Genomic DNA, 20312 nt, shown 5'->3' on the forward strand with positions numbered 1-20312 from the left:
AGTGAGAGTGAGTGAGAGTGAATGAGTGAGTGAGTGATTGAGTGAGTGAGTGAGTGAGTGAGAACAAATGAGTTAAAGCAAGTGAGTGAGAGAGATCGAATGAATGAAAGTCTGAATGACAGAAAGAAAAAAGGATGAAGAAAGAAGCATGAAGAAAAAAAAATGTATATGGAGTTGCTGACATGAGTGCAATCTACAAAGCCGTTGAGGCTGATCCTCATGGGAGGATTATTGCACCAGGACCCTTAGCACTTTTAAAATGCCATTCAATGCCACGGGCTAGATGTAAACTGCAGATGACCATGTTGTGGTAGTTACCATGGATACCCAAGTGATGTGTGAGCTAACACATAGGCCCAACAGATTCCAAGAAGGCCAGAATCACCAGCGGCACCACCATCGATTGTCAGGTCACCCGGATTCAGCAAATACCAGAGTCCAAAATGATGCAGGTTTATACTGTTAATTTTCAGTTTATCGTTACAGTTGGTGTTATTCCATGTCGGAAGGGACGCAGCTACAGCCAGTGGGGTAACTAGAGACAGGCAGGCAGCTATGTGCAACAAAGGTAGGCGTGTTGTTTTCATATGCAGATCTGAAATATTGTCTTATATGCAAGAGGAGGAGTGATGGGGGTTCAGGCAAAAGCCAGGCTATGGATTGCATTGCTAAATGCTCCATCAGAGTGCAATGGTCGCCTGTCCGTTTTTTAAGTGATGATGTGGGTTTAGCCTGTGCTGTATGTATGTATGGGTGGCTGACTGCCACCCACCCAGAGAGTGTATGGGAGGCTGGTTGGCTGCCAGCCTTCCTTCCATTCCTATGAGTAATGTGAGTGCTCATGAAGGGGACATGGTTGGGTCCACCCCTTTCCCGGTTATCCCCTCTAGGCCTTTTGGCTTAGATCAAGTGTAAAAAAAGAAAGGATCTTGCGACAGATCGCATCCTGAGGCACGTTTTTTTTTGTGTGAATACTTGCACTTGGGTGACTTGTGAGCACATACTGATACATACGTTCCCTATGTGGGGACCATAAATTAAATGGATTTTTGAGAAAGGGAGCTGATTTGGAAGCTTGCTTCTGTCGCCCTATGCATTGACCCGATGTGGCAGTATATTCGGGTAGTGAACAGTGCACCACCCCATTCCAGTGTTAAACAAGAAAGATTCTCATTTAATCCTCCGTGGGTGAGAATTTGAGTTTGAGAATTGGAGACCAAAATGATGAGTTGCACTGACTGGTTTATGAACGTCTATTCATTTAGCGTTTTAATGACCATGTTTGCACACTGATTGGTGTAAAAAAAATAAAATAAAACTAAATAATAATAATCTAGCACACCTGTGCAGGTTTGACATGACATGACAGGTAGCTGTCTTGTGGGTGGTGCTGAATCCTGTTAAATGACGTGAGGGTCTCATGCCTATACACAAGGGTGTGTCATTGCTGTTGCTTGACCATGCATTGGTATCTGTGGTCAGTGAATGATAAAAACAAAATTTACCATCCATTGATGGATGGGAAATCCGCCATGAGGCATTTGTTTTTAGAAACTGCTGCTCACAACCAATGTTGCAATGGAGTGTCTCCATCTGCTGGTGGTATTGGAAAGGCATTAGTGCTATGACAGGGTCTGAAGAAGAAGAAGAAGAAGAAGACGGAAAAAAATATATATAAAAAGAAAAAGAGAGAGAGAGAGAGAGAGACTGACTTAGTGAGCGAGTGAGTGAGAGAGTGAGAGTGAGTGAGAGTGAATGAGTGAGTGAGTGATTGAGTGAGTGAGTGAGTGAGTGAGAACAAATGAGTTAAAGCAAGTGAGTGAGAGAGATCGAATGAATGAAAGTCTGAATGACAGAAAGAAAAAAGGATGAAGAAAAAAGCATGAAGAAAAAAAAATGTATATGGAGTTGCTGACATGAGTGCAATCTACAAAGCCGTTGAGGCTGATCCTCATGGGAGGATTATTGCACCAGGACCCTTAGCACTTTTAAAATGCCATTCAATGCCACGGGCTAGATGTAAACTGCAGATGACCATGTTGTGGTAGTTACCATGGATACCCAAGTGATGTGTGAGCTAACACATAGGCCCAACAGATTCCAAGAAGGCCAGAATCACCAGCGGCACCACCATCGATTGCCAGGTCACCCGGATTCAGCAAATACCAGAGTCCAAAATGATGCAGGTTTATACTGTTAATTTTCAGTTTATCGTTACAGTTGGTGTTATTCCATGTCGGAAGGGACGCAGCTACAGCCAGTGGGGTAACTAGAGACAGGCAGGCAGCTATGTGCAACAAAGGTAGGCGTGTTGTTTTCATATGCAGATCTGAAATATTGTCTTATATGCAAGAGGAGGAGTGATGGGGGTTCAGGCAAAAGCCAGGCTATGGATTGCATTGCTAAATGCTTCATCAGAGTGCAATGGTCGCCTGTCCGTTTTTTAAGTGATGATGTGGGTTTAGCCTGTGCTGTATGTATGTATGGGTGGCTGACTGCCACCCACCCAGAGAGTGTATGGGAGGCTGGTTGGCTGCCAGCCTTCCTTCCATTCCTATGAGTAATGTGAGTGCTCATGAAGGGGACATGGTTGGGTCCACCCCTTTCCCGGTTATCCCCTCTAGGCCTTTTGGCTTAGATCAAGTGTAAAAAAAAGAAAGGATCTTGCGACAGATCGCATCCTGAGGCACGTTTTTTTTTGTGTGAATACTTGCACTTGGGTGACTTGTGAGCACATACTGATACATACGTTCCCTATCTGGGGACCATAAATTAAATGGATTTTTGAGAAAGGGAGCTGATTTGGAAGCTTGCTTCTGTCGCCCTATGCATTGACCCGATGTGGCAGTATATTCGGGTAGTGAACAGTGCACCACCCCATTCCAGTGTTAAACAAGAAAGATTCTCATTTAATCCTCCGTGGGTGAGAATTTGAGTTTGAGAATTGGAGACCAAAATGATGAGTTGCACTGACTGGTTTATGAACGTCTATTCATTTAGCGTTTTAATGACCATGTTTGCACACTGATTGGTGTAAAAAAATAAAATAAAACTAAATAATAATAATCTAGCACACCTGTGCAGGTTTGACATGACATGACAGGTAGCTGTCTTGTGGGTGGTGCTGAATCCTGTTAAATGACGTGAGGGTCTCATGCCTATACACAAGGGTGTGTCATTGCTGTTGCTTGACCATGCATTGGTATCTGTGGTCAGTGAATGATAAAAACAAAATTTACCATCCATTGATGGATGGGAAATCCGCCATGAGGCATTTGTTTTTAGAAACTGCTGCTCACAACCAATGTTGCAATGGAGTGTCTCCATCTGCTGGTGGTATTGGAAAGGCATTAGTGCTATGACAGGGTCTGAAGAAGAAGAAGAAGAAGAAGAAGAAGACGGAAAAAAATATATATAAAAAGAAAAAGAGAGAGAGAGAGAGAGAGAGACTGACTTAGTGAGCGAGTGAGTGAGAGAGTGAGAGTGAGTGAGAGTGAATGAGTGAGTGAGTGAGTGAGTGAGTGAGTGAGAACAAATGAGTTAAAGCAAGTGAGTGAGAGAGATCGAATGAATGAAAGTCTGAATGACAGAAAGAAAAAAGGATGAAGAAAGAAGCATGAAGAAAAAAAAATGTATATGGAGTTGCTGACATGAGTGCAATCTACAAAGCCGTTGAGGCTGATCCTCATGGGAGGATTATTGCACCAGGACCCTTAGCACTTTTAAAATGCCATTCAATGCCACGGGCTAGATGTAAACTGCAGATGACCATGTTGTGGTAGTTACCATGGATACCCAAGTGATGTGTGAGCTAACACATAGGCCCAACAGATTCCAAGAAGGCCAGAATCACCAGCGGCACCACCATCGATTGTCAGGTCACCCGGATTCAGCAAATACCAGAGTCCAAAATGATGCAGGTTTATACTGTTAATTTTCAGTTTATCGTTACAGTTGGTGTTATTCCATGTCGGAAGGGACGCAGCTACAGCCAGTGGGGTAACTAGAGACAGGCAGGCAGCTATGTGCAACAAAGGTAGGCGTGTTGTTTTCATATGCAGATCTGAAATATTGTCTTATATGCAAGAGGAGGAGTGATGGGGGTTCAGGCAAAAGCCAGGCTATGGATTGCATTGCTAAATGCTCCATCAGAGTGCAATGGTCGCCTGTCCGTTTTTTAAGTGATGATGTGGGTTTAGCCTGTGCTGTATGTATGTATGGGTGGCTGACTGCCACCCACCCAGAGAGTGTATGGGAGGCTGGTTGGCTGCCAGCCTTCCTTCCATTCCTATGAGTAATGTGAGTGCTCATGAAGGGGACATGGTTGGGTCCACCCCTTTCCCGGTTATCCCCTCTAGGCCTTTTGGCTTAGATCAAGTGTAAAAAAAGAAAGGATCTTGCGACAGATCGCATCCTGAGGCACGTTTTTTTTTTTTTGTGTGAATACTTGCACTTGGGTGACTTGTGAGCACATACTGATACATACGTTCTCTATCTGGGGACCATAAATTAAATGGATTTTTGAGAAAGGGAGCTGATTTGGAAGCTTGCTTCTGTCGCCCTATGCATTGACCCGATGTGGCAGTATATTCGGGTAGTGAACAGTGCACCACCCCATTCCAGTGTTAAACAAGAAAGATTCTCATTTAATCCTCCGTGGGTGAGAATTTGAGTTTGAGAATTGGAGACCAAAATGATGAGTTGCACTGACTGGTTTATGAACGTCTATTCATTTAGCGTTTTAATGACCATGTTTGCACACTGATTGGTGTAAAAAAATAAAATAAAACTAAATAATAATAATCTAGCACACCTGTGCAGGTTTGACATGACATGACAGGTAGCTGTCTTGTGGGTGGTGCTGAATCCTGTTAAATGACGTGAGGGTCTCATGCCTATACACAAGGGTGTGTTATTGCTGTTGCTTGACCATGCATTGGTATCTGTGGTCAGTGAATGATAAAAACAAAATTTACCATCCATTGATGGATGGGAAATCCGCCATGAGGCATTTGTTTTTAGAAACTGCTGCTCACAACCAATGTTGCAATGGAGTGTCTCCATCTGCTGGTGGTATTGGAAAGGCATTAGTGCTATGACAGGGTCTGAAGAAGAAGAAGAAGAAGAAGAAGAAGACGGAAAAAAATATATATAAAAAGAAAAAGAGAGAGAGAGAGAGAGAGACTGACTTAGTGAGCGAGTGAGTGAGAGAGTGAGAGTGAGTGAGAGTGAATGAGTGAGTGAGTGATTGAGTGAGTGAGTGAGTGAGAACAAATGAGTTAAAGCAAGTGAGTGAGAGAGATCGAATGAATGAAAGTCTGAATGACAGAAAGAAAAAAGGATGAAGAAAGAAGCATGAAGAAAAAAAAATGTATATGGAGTTGCTGACATGAGTGCAATCTACAAAGCCGTTGAGGCTGATCCTCATGGGAGGATTATTGCACCAGGACCCTTAGCACTTTTAAAATGCCATTCAATGCCACGGGCTAGATGTAAACTGCAGATGACCATGTTGTGGTAGTTACCATGGATACCCAAGTGATGTGTGAGCTAACACATAGGCCCAACAGATTCCAAGAAGGCCAGAATCACCAGCGGCACCACCATCGATTGTCAGGTCACCCGGATTCAGCAAATACCAGAGTCCAAAATGATGCAGGTTTATACTGTTAATTTTCAGTTTATCGTTACAGTTGGTGTTATTCCATGTCGGAAGGGACGCAGCTACAGCCAGTGGGGTAACTAGAGACAGGCAGGCAGCTATGTGCAACAAAGGTAGGCGTGTTGTTTTCATATGCAGATCTGAAATATTGTCTTATATGCAAGAGGAGGAGTGATGGGGGTTCAGGCAAAAGCCAGGCTATGGATTGCATTGCTAAATGCTCCATCAGAGTGCAATGGTCGCCTGTCCGTTTTTTAAGTGATGATGTGGGTTTAGCCTGTGCTGTATGTATGTATGGGTGGCTGACTGCCACCCACCCAGAGAGTGTATGGGAGGCTGGTTGGCTGCCAGCCTTCCTTCCATTCCTATGAGTAATGTGAGTGCTCATGAAGGGGACATGGTTGGGTCCACCCCTTTCCCGGTTATCCCCTCTAGGCCTTTTGGCTTAGATCAAGTGTAAAAAAAGAAAGGATCTTGCGACAGATCGCATCCTGAGGCACGTTTTTTTTTTTGTGTGAATACTTGCACTTGGGTGACTTGTGAGCACATACTGATACATACGTTCCCTATCTGGGGACCATAAATTAAATGGATTTTTGAGAAAGGGAGCTGATTTGGAAGCTTGCTTCTGTCGCCCTATGCATTGACCCGATGTGGCAGTATATTCGGGTAGTGAACAGTGCACCACCCCATTCCAGTGTTAAACAAGAAAGATTCTCATTTAATCCTCCGTGGGTGAGAATTTGAGTTTGAGAATTGGAGACCAAAATGATGAGTTGCACTGACTGGTTTATGAACGTCTATTCATTTAGCGTTTTAATGACCATGTTTGCACACTGATTGGTGTAAAAAAATAAAATAAAACTAAATAATAATAATCTAGCACACCTGTGCAGGTTTGACATGACATGACAGGTAGCTGTCTTGTGGGTGGTGCTGAATCCTGTTAAATGACGTGAGGGTCTCATGCCTATACACAAGGGTGTGTCATTGCTGTTGCTTGACCATGCATTGGTATCTGTGGTCAGTGAATGATGAAAACAAAATTTACCATCCATTGATGGATGGGAAATCCGCCATGAGGCATTTGTTTTTAGAAACTGCTGCTCACAACCAATGTTGCAATGGAGTGTCTCCATCTGCTGGTGGTATTGGAAAGGCATTAGTGCTATGACAGGGTCTGAAGAAGAAGAAGAAGACGGAAAAAAATATATATAAAAAGAAAAAGAGAGAGAGAGAGAGAGAGAGAGACTGACTTAGTGAGCGAGTGAGTGAGAGAGTGAGAGTGAGTGAGAGTGAATGAGTGAGTGAGTGATTGAGTGAGTGAGTGAGTGAGAACAAATGAGTTAAAGCAAGTGAGTGAGAGAGATCGAATGAATGAAAGTCTGAATGACAGAAAGAAAAAAGGATGAAGAAAGAAGCATGAAGAAAAAAAAATGTATATGGAGTTGCTGACATGAGTGCAATCTACAAAGCCGTTGAGGCTGATCCTCATGGGAGGATTATTGCACCAGGACCCTTAGCACTTTTAAAATGCCATTCAATGCCACGGGCTAGATGTAAACTGCAGATGACCATGTTGTGGTAGTTACCATGGATACCCAAGTGATGTGTGAGCTAACACATAGGCCCAACAGATTCCAAGAAGGCCAGAATCACCAGCGGCACCACCATCGATTGTCAGGTCACCCGGATTCAGCAAATACCAGAGTCCAAAATGATGCAGGTTTATACTGTTAATTTTCAGTTTATCGTTACAGTTGGTGTTATTCCATGTCGGAAGGGACGCAGCTACAGCCAGTGGGGTAACTAGAGAAAGGCAGGCAGCTATGTGCAACAAAGGTAGGCGTGTTGTTTTCATATGCAGATCTGAAATATTGTCTTATATGCAAGAGGAGGAGTGATGGGGGTTCAGGCAAAAGCCAGGCTATGGATTGCATTGCTAAATGCTCCATCAGAGTGCAATGGTCGCCTGTCCGTTTTTTAAGTGATGATGTGGGTTTAGCCTGTGCTGTATGTATGTATGGGTGGCTGACTGCCACCCACCCAGAGAGTGTATGGGAGGCTGGTTGGCTGCCAGCCTTCCTTCCATTCCTATGAGTAATGTGAGTGCTCATGAAGGGGACATGGTTGGGTCCACCCCTTTCCCGGTTATCCCCTCTAGGCCTTTTGGCTTAGATCAAGTGTAAAAAAAGAAAGGATCTTGCGACAGATCGCATCCTGAGGCACGTTTTTTTTTGTGTGAATACTTGCACTTGGGTGGCTTGTGAGCACATACTGATACATACGTTCCCTATCTGGGGACCATAAATTAAATGGATTTTTGAGAAAGGGAGCTGATTTGGAAGCTTGCTTCTGTCGCCCTATGCATTGACCCGATGTGGCAGTATATTCGGGTAGTGAACAGTGCACCACCCCATTCCAGTGTTAAACAAGAAAGATTCTCATTTAATCCTCCGTGGGTGAGAATTTGAGTTTGAGAATTGGAGACCAAAATGATGAGTTGCACTGACTGGTTTATGAACGTCTATTCATTTAGCGTTTTAATGAACATGTTTGCACACTGATTGGTGTAAAAAATAAAATAAAACTAAATAATAATAATCTAGCACACCTGTGCAGGTTTGACATGACATGACAGGTAGCTGTCTTGTGGGTGGTGCTGAATCCTGTTAAATGACGTGAGGGTCTCATGCCTATACACAAGGGTGTGTCATTGCTGTTGCTTGACCATGCATTGGTATCTGTGGTCAGTGAATGATAAAAACAAAATTTACCATCCATTGATGGATGGGAAATCCGCCATGAGGCATTTGTTTTTAGAAACTGCTGCTCACAACCAATGTTGCAATGGAGTGTCTCCATCTGCTGGTGGTATTGGAAAGGCATTAGTGCTATGACAGGGTCTGAAGAAGAAGAAGAAGAAGAAGAAGAAGAAGACGGAAAAAAATATATATAAAAAGAAAAAGAGAGAGAGAGAGAGAGAGAGACTGACTTAGTGAGCGAGTGAGTGAGAGAGTGAGAGTGAGTGAGAGTGAATGAGTGAGTGAGTGATTGAGTGAGTGAGTGAGAACAAATGAGTTAAAGCAAGTGAGTGAGAGAGATCGAATGAATGAAAGTCTGAATGACAGAAAGAAAAAAGGATGAAGAAAGAAGCATGAAGAAAAAAAAATGTATATGGAGTTGCTGACATGAGTGCAATCTACAAAGCCGTTGAGGCTGATCCTCATGGGAGGATTATTGCACCAGGACCCTTAGCACTTTTAAAATGCCATTCAATGCCACGGGCTAGATGTAAACTGCAGATGACCATGTTGTGGTAGTTACCATGGATACCCAAGTGATGTGTGAGCTAACACATAGGCCCAACAGATTCCAAGAAGGCCAGAATCACCAGCGGCACCACCATCGATTGTCAGGTCACCCGGATTCAGCAAATACCAGAGTCCAAAATGATGCAGGTTTATACTGTTAATTTTCAGTTTATCGTTACAGTTGGTGTTATTCCATGTCGGAAGGGACGCAGCTACAGCCAGTGGGGTAACTAGAGACAGGCAGGCAGCTATGTGCAACAAAGGTAGGCGTGTTGTTTTCATATGCAGATCTGAAATATTGTCTTATATGCAAGAGGAGGAGTGATGGGGGTTCAGGCAAAAGCCAGGCTATGGATTGCATTGCTAAATGCTCCATCAGAGTGCAATGGTCGCCTGTCCTTTTTTTAAGTGATGATGTGGGTTTAGCCTGTGCTGTATGTATGTATGGGTGGCTGACTGCCACCCACCCAGAGAGTGTATGGGAGGCTGGTTGGCTGCCAGCCTTCCTTCCATTCCTATGAGTAATGTGAGTGCTCATGAAGGGGACATGGTTGGGTCCACCCCTTTCCCGGTTATCCCCTCTAGGCCTTTTGGCTTAGATCAAGTGTAAAAAAAGAAAGGATCTTGCAACAGATCGCATCCTGAGGCACGTTTTTTTTTGTGTGAATACTTGCACTTGGGTGACTTGTGAGCACATACTGATACATACGTTCCCTATCTGGGGACCATAAATTAAATGGATTTTTGAGAAAGGGAGCTGATTTGGAAGCTTGCTTCTGTCGCCCTATGCATTGACCCGATGTGGCAGTATATTCGGGTAGTGAACAGTGCACCACCCCATTCCAGTGTTAAACAAGAAAGATTCTCATTTAATCCTCCGTGGGTGAGAATTTGAGTTTGAGAATTGGAGACCAAAATGATGAGTTGCACTGACTGGTTTATGAACGTCTATTCATTTAGCGTTTTAATGACCATGTTTGCACACTGATTGGTGTAAAAAAATAAAATAAAACTAAATAATAATAATCTAGCACACCTGTGCAGGTTTGACATGACATGACAGGTAGCTGTCTTGTGGGTGGTGCTGAATCCTGTTAAATGACGTGAGGGTCTCATGCCTATACACAAGGGTGTGTCATTGCTGTTGCTTGACCATGCATTGGTATCTGTGGTCAGTGAATGATAAAAACAAAATTTACCATCCATTGATGGATGGGAAATCCGCCATGAGGCATTTGTTTTTAGAAACTGCTGCTCACAACCAATGTTGCAATGGAGTGTCTCCATCTGCTGGTGGTATTGGAAAGGCATTAGTGCTATGACAGGGTCTGAAGAAGAAGAAGAAGAAGAAGAAGAAGAAGACGGAAAAAAATATATATAAAAAGAAAAAGAGAGAGAGAGAGAGAGAGACTGACTTAGTGAGCGAGTGAGTGAGAGAGTGAGAGAGTGAGAGTGAGTGAGAGTGAATGAGTGAGTGAGTGATTGAGTGAGTGAGTGAGTGAGTGAGAACAAATGAGTTAAAGCAAGTGAGTGAGAGAGATCGAATGAATGAAAGTCTGAATGACAGAAAGAAAAAAGGATGAAGAAAGAAGCATGAAGAAAAAAAAATGTATATGGAGTTGCTGACATGAGTGCAATCTACAAAGCCGTTGAGGCTGATCCTCATGGGAGGATTATTGCACCAGGACCCTTAGCACTTTTAAAATGCCATTCAATGCCACGGGCTAGATGTAAACTGCAGATGACCATGTTGTGGTAGTTACCATGGATACCCAAGTGATGTGTGAGCTAACACATAGGCCCAACAGATTCCAAGAAGGCCAGAATCACCAGCGGCACCACCATCGATTGTCAGGTCACCCGGATTCAGCAAATACCAGAGTCCAAAATGATGCAGGTTTATACTGTTAATTTTCAGTTTATCGTTACAGTTGGTGTTATTCCATGTCGGAAGGGACGCAGCTACAGCCAGTGGGGTAACTAGAGACAGGCAGGCAGCTATGTGCAACAAAGGTAGGCGTGTTGTTTTCATATGCAGATCTGAAATATTGTCTTATATGCAAGAGGAGGAGTGATGGGGGTTCAGGCAAAAGCCAGGCTATGGATTGCATTGCTAAATGCTCCATCAGAGTGCAATGGTCGCCTGTCCTTTTTTTAAGTGATGATGTGGGTTTAGCCTGTGCTGTATGTATGTATGGGTGGCTGACTGCCACCCACCCAGAGAGTGTATGGGAGGCTGGTTGGCTGCCAGCCTTCCTTCCATTCCTATGAGTAATGTGAGTGCTCATGAAGGGGACATGGTTGGGTCCACCCCTTTCCCGGATATCCCCTCTAGGCCTTTTGGCTTAGATCAAGTGTAAAAAAAGAAAGGATCTTGCGACAGATCGCATCCTGAGGCACGTTTTTTTTTGTGTGAATACTTGCACTTGGGTGACTTGTGAGCACATACTGATACATACGTTCCCTATCTGGGGACCATAAATTAAATGGATTTTTGAGAAAGGGAGCTGATTTGGAAGCTTGCTTCTGTCGCCCTATGCATTGACCCGATGTGGCAGTATATTCGGGTAGTGAACAGTGCACCACCCCATTCCAGTGTTAAACAAGAAAGATTCTCATTTAATCCTCCGTGGGTGAGAATTTGAGTTTGAGAATTGGAGACCAAAATGATGAGTTGCACTGACTGGTTTATGAACGTCTATTCATTTAGCGTTTTAATGACCATGTTTGCACACTGATTGGTGTAAAAAAATAAAATAAAACTAAATAATAATAATCTAGCACACCTGTGCAGGTTTGACATGACATGACAGGTAGCTGTCTTGTGGGTGGTGCTGAATCCTGTTAAATGACGTGAGGGTCTCATGCCTATACACAAGGGTGTGTCATTGCTGTTGCTTGACCATGCATTGGTATCTGTGGTCAGTGAATGATAAAAACAAAATTTACCATCCATTGATGGATGGGAAATCCGCCATGAGGCATTTGTTTTTAGAAACTGCTGCTCACAACCAATGTTGCAATGGAGTGTCTCCATCTGCTGGTGGTATTGGAAAGGCATTAGTGCTATGACAGGGTCTGAAGAAGAAGAAGAAGAAGAAGAAGAAGACGGAAAAAAATATATATAAAAAGAAAAAGAGAGAGAGAGAGAGAGAGACTGACTTAGTGAGCGAGTGAGTGAGAGAGTGAGAGTGAGTGAGAGTGAATGAGTGAGTGAGTGATTGAGTGAGTGAGTGAGTGAGAACAAATGAGTTAAAGCAAGTGAGTGAGAGAGATCGAATGAATGAAAGTCTGAATGACAGAAAGAAAAAAGGATGAAGAAAGAAGCATGAAGAAAAAAAAATGTATATGGAGTTGCTGACATGAGTGCAATCTACAAAGCCGTTGAGGTTGATCCTCATGGGAGGATTATTGCACCAGGACCCTTAGCACTTTTAAAATGCCATTCAATGCCACGGGCTAGATGTAAACTGCAGATGACCATGTTGTGGTAGTTACCATGGATACCCAAGTGATGTGTGAGCTAACACATAGGCCCAACAGATTCCAAGAAGGCCAGAATCACCAGCGGCACCACCATCGATTGTCAGGTCACCCGGATTCAGCAAATACCAGAGTCCAAAATGATGCAGGTTTATACTGTTAATTTTCAGTTTATCGTTACAGTTGGTGTTATTCCATGTCGGAAGGGACGCAGCTACAGCCAGTGGGGTAACTAGAGACAGGCAGGCAGCTATGTGCAACAAAGGTAGGCGTGTTGTTTTCATATGCAGATCTGAAATATTGTCTTATATGCAAGAGGAGGAGTGATGGGGGTTCAGGCAAAAGCCAGGCTATGGATTGCATTGCTAAATGCTCCATCAGAGTGCAATGGTCGCCTGTCCTTTTTTTAAGTGATGATGTGGGTTTAGCCTGTGCTGTATGTATGTATGGGTGGCTGACTGCCACCCACCCAGAGAGTGTATGGGAGGCTGGTTGGCTGCCAGCCTTCCTTCCATTCCTATGAGTAATGTGAGTGCTCATGAAGGGGACATGGTTGGGTCCACCCCTTTCCCGGTTATCCCCTCTAGGCCTTTTGGCTTAGATCAAGTGTAAAAAAAGAAAGGATCTTGCGACAGACCGCATCCTGAGGCACGTTTTTTTTTGTGTGAATACTTGCACTTGGGTGACTTGTGAGCACATACTGATACATACGTTCCCTATCTGGGGACCATAAATTAAATGGATTTTTGAGAAAGGGAGCTGATTTGGAAGCTTGCTTCTGTCGCCCTATGCATTGACCCGATGTGGCAGTATATTCGGGTAGTGAACAGTGCACCACCCCATTCCAGTGTTAAACAAGAAAGATTCTCATTTAATCCTCCGTGGGTGAGAATTTGAGTTTGAGAATTGGAGACCAAAATGATGAGTTGCACTGACTGGTTTATGAACGTCTATTCATTTAGCGTTTTAATGACCATGTTTGCACACTGATTGGTGTAAAAAAATAAAATAAAACTAAATAATAATAATCTAGCACACCTGTGCAGGTTTGACATGACATGACAGGTAGCTGTCTTGTGGGTGGTGCTGAATCCTGTTAAATGACGTGAGGGTCTCATGCCTATACACAAGGGTGTGTCATTGCTGTTGCTTGACCATGCATTGGTATCTGTGGTCAGTGAATGATAAAAACAAAATTTACCATCCATTGATGGATGGGAAATCCGCCATGAGGCATTTGTTTTTAGAAACTGCTGCTCACAACCAATGTTGCAATGGAGTGTCTCCATCTGCTGGTGGTATTGGAAAGGCATTAGTGCTATGACAGGGTCTGAAGAAGAAGAAGAAGAAGAAGAAGAAGACGGAAAAAAATATATATAAAAAGAAAAAGAGAGAGAGAGAGAGAGAGAGACTGACTTAGTGAGCGAGTGAGTAAGAGAGTGAGAGTGAGTGAGAGTGAATGAGTGAGTGAGTGATTGAGTGAGTGAGTGAGTGAGTGAGAACAAATGAGTTAAAGCAAGTGAGTGAGAGAGATCGAATGAATGAAAGTCTGAATGACAGAAAGAAAAAAGGATGAAGAAAGAAGCATGAAGAAAAAAAAATGTATATGGAGTTGCTGACATGAGTGCAATCTACAAAGCCGTTGAGGCTGATCCTCATGGGAGGATTATTGCACCAGGACCCTTAGCACTTTTAAAATGCCATTCAATGCCACGGGCTAGATGTAAACTGCAGATGACCATGTTGTGGTAGTTACCATGGATACCCAAGTGATGTGTGAGCTAACACATAGGCCCAACAGATTCCAAGAAGGCCAGAATCACCAGCGGCACCACCATCGATTGTCAGGTCACCCGGATTCAGCAAATACCAGAGTCCAAAATGATGCAGGTTTATACTGTTAATTTTCAGTTTATCGTTACAGTTGGTGTTATTCCATGTCGGAAGGGACGCAGCTACAGCCAGTGGGGTAACTAGAGACAGGCAGGCAGCTATGTGCAACAAAGGTAGGCGTGTTGTTTTCATATGCAGATCTGAAATATTGTCTTATATGCAAGAGGAGGAGTGATGGGGGTTCAGGCAAAAGCCAGGCTATGGATTGCATTGCTAAATGCTCCATCAGAGTGCAATGGTCGCCTGTCCGTTTTTTAAGTGATGATGTGGGTTTAGCCTGTGCTGTATGTATGTATGGGTGGCTGACTGCCACCCACCCAGAGAGTGTATGGGAGGCTGGTTGGCTGCCAGCCTTCCTTCCATTCCTATGAGTAATGTGAGTGCTCATGAAGGGGACATGGTTGGGTCCACCCCTTTCCCGGTTATCCCCTCTAGGCCTTTTGGCTTAGATCAAGTGTAAAAAAAGAAAGGATCTTGCGACAGATCGCATCCTGAGGCACGTTTTTTTTTTTTGTGTGAATACTTGCACTTGGGTGACTTGTGAGCACATACTGATACATACGTTCCCTATCTGGGGACCATAAATTAAATGGATTTTTGAGAAAGGGAGCTGATTTGGAAGCTTGCTTCTGTCGCCCTATGCATTGACCCGATGTGGCAGTATATTCGGGTAGTGAACAGTGCACCACCCCATTCCAGTGTTAAACAAGAAAGATTCTCATTTAATCCTCCGTGGGTGAGAATTTGAGTTTGAGAATTGGAGACCAAAATGATGAGTTGCACTGACTGGTTTATGAACGTCTATTCATTTAGCGTTTTAATGACCATGTTTGCACACTGATTGGTGTAAAAAAATAAAATAAAACTAAATAATAATAATAATCTAGCACACCTGTGCAGGTTTGACATGACATGACAGGTAGCTGTCTTGTGGGTGGTGCTGAATCCTGTTAAATGACGTGAGGGTCTCATGCCTATACACAAGGGTGTGTCATTGCTGTTTCTTGACCATGCATTGGTATCTGTGGTCAGTGAATGATAAAAACAAAATTTACCATCCATTGATGGATGGGAAATCCGCCATGAGGCATTTGTTTTTAGAAACTGCTGCTCACAACCAATGTTGCAATGGAGTGTCTCCATCTGCTGGTGGTATTGGAAAGGCATTAGTGCTATGACAGGGTCTGAAGAAGAAGAAGAAGAAGAAGAAGAAGAAGACGGAAAAAAATATATATAAAAAGAAAAAGAGAGAGAGAGAGAGAGAGACTGACTTAGTGAGCGAGTGAGTGAGAGAGTGAGAGTGAGTGAGAGTGAATGAGTGAGTGAGTGATTGAGTGAGTGAGTGAGTGAGTGAGAACAAATGAGTTAAAGCAAGTGAGTGAGAGAGATCGAATGAATGAAAGTCTGAATGACAGAAAGAAAAAAGGATGAAGAAAGAAGCATGAAGAAAAAAAAATGTATATGGAGTTGCTGACATGAGTGCAATCTACAAAGCCGTTGAGGCTGATCCTCATGGGAGGATTATTGCACCAGGACCCTTAGCACTTTTAAAATGCCATTCAATGCCACGGGCTAGATGTAAACTGCAGATGACCATGTTGTGGTAGTTACCATGGATACCCAAGTGATGTGTGAGCTAACACATAGGCCCAACAGATTCCAAGAAGGCCAGAATCACCAGCGGCACCACCATCGATTGTCAGGTCACCCGGATTCAGCAAATACCAGAGTCCAAAATGATGCAGGTTTATACTGTTAATTTTCAGTTTATCGTTACAGTTGGTGTTATTCCATGTCGGAAGGGACGCAGCTACAGCCAGTGGGGTAACTAGAGACAGGCAGGCAGCTATGTGCAACAAAGGTAGGCGTGTTGTTTTCATATGCAGATCTGAAATATTGTCTTATATGCAAGAGGAGGAGTGATGGGGGTTCAGGCAAAAGCCAGGCTATGGATTGCATTGCTAAATGCTCCATCAGAGTGCAATGGTCGCCTGTCCTTTTTTTAAGTGATGATGTGGGTTTAGCCTGTGCTGTATGTATGTATGGGTGGCTGACTGCCACCCACCCAGAGAGTGTATGGGAGGCTGGTTGGCTGCCAGCCTTCCTTCCATTCCTATGAGTAATGTGAGTGCTCATGAAGGGGACATGGTTGGGTCCACCCCTTTCCCGGTTATCCCCTCTAGGCCTTTTGGCTTAGATCAAGTGTAAAAAAAGAAAGGATCTTGCGACAGATCGCATCCTGAGGCACGTTTTTTTTTTGTGTGAATACTTGCACTTGGGTGACTTGTGAGCACATACTGATACATACGTTCCCTATCTGGGGACCATAAATTAAATGGATTTTTGAGAAAGGGAGCTGATTTGGAAGCTTGCTTCTGTCGCCCTATGCATTGACCCGATGTGGCAGTATATTCGGGTAGTGAACAGTGCACCACCCCATTCCAGTGTTAAACAAGAAAGATTCTCATTTAATCCTCCGTGGGTGAGAATTTGAGTTTGAGAATTGGAGACCAAAATGATGAGTTGCACTGACTGGTTTATGAACGTCTATTCATTTAGCGTTTTAATGACCATGTTTGCACACTGATTGGTGTAAAAAAATAAAATAAAACTAAATAATAATAATCTAGCACACCTGTGCAGGTTTGACATGACATGACAGGTAGCTGTCTTGTGGGTGGTGCTGAATCCTGTTAAATGACGTGAGGGTCTCATGCCTATACACAAGGGTGTGTCATTGCTGTTGCTTGACCATGCATTGGTATCTGTGGTCAGTGAATGATAAAAACAAAATTTACCATCCATTGATGGATGGGAAATCCGCCATGAGGCATTTGTTTTTAGAAACTGCTGCTCACAACCAATGTTGCAATGGAGTGTCTCCATCTGCTGGTGGTATTGGAAAGGCATTAGTGCTATGACAGGGTCTGAAGAAGAAGAAGAAGAAGAAGAAGAAGAAGACGGAAAAAAATATATATAAAAAGAAAAAGAGAGAGAGAGAGAGAGACTGACTTAGTGAGCGAGTGAGTGAGAGAGTGAGAGTGAGTGAGAGTGAATGAGTGAGTGAGTGATTGAGTGAGTGAGTGAGTGAGAACAAATGAGTTAAAGCAAGTGAGTGAGAGAGATCGAATGAATGAAAGTCTGAATGACAGAAAGAAAAAAGGATGAAGAAAGAAGCATGAAGAAAAAAAAATGTATATGGAGTTGCTGACATGAGTGCAATCTACAAAGCCGTTGAGGCTGATCCTCATGGGAGGATTATTGCACCAGGACCCTTAGCACTTTTAAAATGCCATTCAATGCCACGGGCTAGATGTAAACTGCAGATGACCATGTTGTGGTAGTTACCATGGATACCCAAGTGATGTGTGAGCTAACACATAGGCCCAACAGATTCCAAGAAGGCCAGAATCACCAGCGGCACCACCATCGATTGTCAGGTCACCCGGATTCAGCAAATACCAGAGTCCAAAATGATGCAGGTTTATACTGTTAATTTTCAGTTTATCGTTACAGTTGGTGTTATTCCATGTCGGAAGGGACGCAGCTACAGCCAGTGGGGTAACTAGAGACAGGCAGGCAGCTATGTGCAACAAAGGTAGGCGTGTTGTTTTCATATGCAGATCTGAAATATTGTCTTATATGCAAGAGGAGGAGTGATGGGGGTTCAGGCAAAAGCCAGGCTATGGATTGCATTGCTAAATGCTCCATCAGAGTGCAATGGTCGCCTGTCCGTTTTTTAAGTGATGATGTGGGTTTAGCCTGTGCTGTATGTATGTATGGGTGGCTGACTGCCACCCACCCAGAGAGTGTATGGGAGGCTGGTTGGCTGCCAGCCTTCCTTCCATTCCTATGAGTAATGTGAGTGCTCATGAAGGGGACATGGTTGGGTCCACCCCTTTCCCGGTTATCCCCTCTAGGCCTTTTGGCTTAGATCAAGTGTAAAAAAAGAAAGGATCTTGCGACAGATCGCATCCTGAGGCACGTTTTTTTTTTGTGTGAATACTTGCACTTGGGTGACTTGTGAGCACATACTGATACATACGTTCCCTATCTGGGGACCATAAATTAAATGGATTTTTGAGAAAGGGAGCTGATTTGGAAGCTTGCTTCTGTCGCCCTATGCATTGACCCGATGTGGCAGTATATTCGGGTAGTGAACAGTGCACCACCCCATTCCAGTGTTAAACAAGAAAGATTCTCATTTAATCCTCCGTGGGTGAGAATTTGAGTTTGAGAATTGGAGACCAAAATGATGAGTTGCACTGACTGGTTTATGAACGTCTATTCATTTAGCGTTTTAATGACCATGTTTGCACACTGATTGGTGTAAAAAAATAAAATAAAACTAAATAATAATAATCTAGCACACCTGTGCAGGTTTGACATGACATGACAGGTAGCTGTCTTGTGGGTGGTGCTGAATCCTGTTAAATGACGTGAGGGTCTCATGCCTATACACAAGGGTGTGTCATTGCTGTTGCTTGACCATGCATTGGTATCTGTGGTCAGTGAATGATAAAAACAAAATTTACCATCCATTGATGGATGGGAAATCCGCCATGAGGCATTTGTTTTTAGAAACTGCTGCTCACAACCAATGTTGCAATGGAGTGTCTCCATCTGCTGGTGGTATTGGAAAGGCATTAGTGCTATGACAGGGTCTGAAGAAGAAGAAGAAGAAGAAGAAGAAGAAGAAGAAGAAGAAGACGGAAAAATATATATATAAAAAGAAAAAGAGAGAGAGAGAGAGACTGACTTAGTGAGCGAGTGAGTGAGAGAGTGAGAGTGAGTGAGAGTGAATGAGTGAGTGAGTGATTGAGTGAGTGAGTGAGTGAGAACAAATGAGTTAAAGCAAGTGAGTGAGAGAGATCGAATGAATGAAAGTCTGAATGACAGAAAGAAAAAAGGATGAAGAAAGAAGCATGAAGAAAAAAAAATGTATATGGAGTTGCTGACATGAGTGCAATCTACAAAGCCGTTGAGGCTGATCCTCATGGGAGGATTATTGCACCAGGACCCTTAGCACTTTTAAAATGCCATTCAATGCCACGGGCTAGATGTAAACTGCAGATGACCATGTTGTGGTAGTTACCATGGATACCCAAGTGATGTGTGAGCTAACACATAGGCCCAACAGATTCCAAGAAGGCCAGAATCACCAGCGGCACCACCATCGATTGTCAGGTCACCCGGATTCAGCAAATACCAGAGTCCAAAATGATGCAGGTTTATACTGTTAATTTTCAGTTTATCGTTACAGTTGGTGTTATTCCATGTCGGAAGGGACGCAGCTACAGCCAGTGGCGTAACTAGAGACAGGCAGGCAGCTATGTGCAACAAAGGTAGGCGTGTTGTTTTCATATGCAGATCTGAAATATTGTCTTATATGCAAGAGGAGGAGTGATGGGGGTTCAGGCAAAAGCCAGGCTATGGATTGCATTGCTAAATGCTCCATCAGAGTGCAATGGTCGCCTGTCCTTTTTTTAAGTGATGATGTGGGTTTAGCCTGTGCTGTATGTATGTATGGGTGGCTGACTGCCACCCACCCAGAGAGTGTATGGGAGGCTGGTTGGCTGCCAGCCTTCCTTACATTCCTATGAGTAATGTGAGTGCTCATGAAGGGGACATGGTTGGGTCCACCCCTTTCCCGGTTATCCCCTCTAGGCCTTTTGGCTTAGATCAAGTGTAAAAAAAGAAAGGATCTTGCGACAGATCGCATCCTGAGGCACGTTTTTTTTTGTGTGAATACTTGCACTTGGGTGACTTGTGAGCACATACTGATACATACGTTCCCTATCTGGGGACCATAAATTAAATGGATTTTTGAGAAAGGGAGCTGATTTGGAAGCTTGCTTCTGTCGCCCTATGCATTGACCCGATGTGGCAGTATATTCGGGTAGTGAACAGTGCACCACCCCATTCCAGTGTTAAACAAGAAAGATTCTCATTTAATCCTC

The 20312-nt window shown here is 43.5% G+C and overlaps 12 pseudogenes; all 12 read left to right on the forward strand.

Moving 5' to 3' along the window:
• The first annotated feature begins 879 nt into the window (after positions 1 to 879).
• On the forward strand, positions 880 to 1143 carry LOC130289339 (U2 spliceosomal RNA; annotated as a pseudogene).
• Positions 1144 to 2613: 1470 nt separating this feature from the next.
• Positions 2614 to 2878, forward strand: LOC130289219 (U2 spliceosomal RNA; annotated as a pseudogene).
• A 1469-nt stretch (positions 2879 to 4347) lies between these two features.
• On the forward strand, positions 4348 to 4615 carry LOC130289481 (U2 spliceosomal RNA; annotated as a pseudogene).
• A 1471-nt stretch (positions 4616 to 6086) lies between these two features.
• Positions 6087 to 6352, forward strand: LOC130289157 (U2 spliceosomal RNA; annotated as a pseudogene).
• A 1463-nt stretch (positions 6353 to 7815) lies between these two features.
• LOC130289068 (U2 spliceosomal RNA) lies at positions 7816 to 8079 on the forward strand (annotated as a pseudogene).
• A 1471-nt stretch (positions 8080 to 9550) lies between these two features.
• Positions 9551 to 9814, forward strand: LOC130289084 (U2 spliceosomal RNA; annotated as a pseudogene).
• Positions 9815 to 11300: 1486 nt separating this feature from the next.
• On the forward strand, positions 11301 to 11564 carry LOC130289029 (U2 spliceosomal RNA; annotated as a pseudogene).
• Positions 11565 to 13035: 1471 nt separating this feature from the next.
• LOC130289075 (U2 spliceosomal RNA) lies at positions 13036 to 13299 on the forward strand (annotated as a pseudogene).
• Positions 13300 to 14776: 1477 nt separating this feature from the next.
• On the forward strand, positions 14777 to 15043 carry LOC130289180 (U2 spliceosomal RNA; annotated as a pseudogene).
• Positions 15044 to 16524: 1481 nt separating this feature from the next.
• On the forward strand, positions 16525 to 16789 carry LOC130289127 (U2 spliceosomal RNA; annotated as a pseudogene).
• A 1472-nt stretch (positions 16790 to 18261) lies between these two features.
• LOC130289128 (U2 spliceosomal RNA) lies at positions 18262 to 18526 on the forward strand (annotated as a pseudogene).
• Positions 18527 to 20008: 1482 nt separating this feature from the next.
• LOC130289030 (U2 spliceosomal RNA) lies at positions 20009 to 20272 on the forward strand (annotated as a pseudogene).
• Positions 20273 to 20312: the final 40 nt, after the last annotated feature.

This window comes from Hyla sarda, chromosome 8 (assembly GCF_029499605.1).
Source record: "Hyla sarda isolate aHylSar1 chromosome 8, aHylSar1.hap1, whole genome shotgun sequence".
Lineage (NCBI taxonomy): Eukaryota > Metazoa > Chordata > Amphibia > Anura > Hylidae > Hyla > Hyla sarda.